Source organism: Trypanosoma cruzi, genomic scaffold (assembly GCF_000209065.1).
Source record: "Trypanosoma cruzi strain CL Brener 1047053517165 genomic scaffold, whole genome shotgun sequence".
Lineage (NCBI taxonomy): Eukaryota > Euglenozoa > Kinetoplastea > Trypanosomatida > Trypanosomatidae > Trypanosoma > Trypanosoma cruzi.
The window spans coordinates 38,353-38,967 of NW_001849299.1; the positions used below are offsets into that span (position 1 = coordinate 38,353).

The window sequence follows — 615 nt, forward strand, 5'->3', positions numbered from 1 at the left end:
GGTGTGAGGGAGGGTGGAATTGCGGCTTTTCGTGGAACAACAAATGTGCAGCTTCCCAGCACTACGCAATCAAATGTCAAGAATACCTCTTTTTACTTTTTCTTTTTTCATTTTTTTTTCCTTTTTTTTTTCTTTTTTTTTTCTTTTTCTTCTTTTCTTTTTTTTTTTGTTTCATTTCTTTTTTTTTTTTACTTTTTTACTTTTTTTACTTTTTTTTTTTTAATTTTCTTTTGGTTTTAAATTTTTTTTTTGCTGGTGCTCAGTTGAAATAGCCAGCACCCCTGTGTGTTTTCCCCCCCAAATGGTCGCTTTCTGCACATCGTCATGAGTGATGTGTTTCCCCCTCTTGTTTGCTTTTGCTTTTGTGACCCACACGCGGTGCCGGCCTCATTGTCGTGCGTCCCACGGACTGCACGAGAGGAAGAGTGGAGGAGCAGGCCGGATGCCGCATGGAATGTGAAGAATTTTGTGTGGGCTCGTGGAACAATGTGTTTTTTTTTTGTTTTTTTTCTGTGTGGACAGTATGTATGAACTCAAAAACACGGTCGTATTGTACTCCAGAGGAGACGAAATGAAACTCGCGCCAAATCGCTTTTTTTTTTCTTCGTTTGTTTG

At 38.9% G+C, this 615-nt stretch overlaps 2 annotated features.

The window, feature by feature from the left end:
- Nucleotides 1-615: part of a sequence feature (heterozygous, Esmeraldo-like haplotype) that runs on past the window's edge.
- Nucleotides 90-251: a sequence feature (T-rich).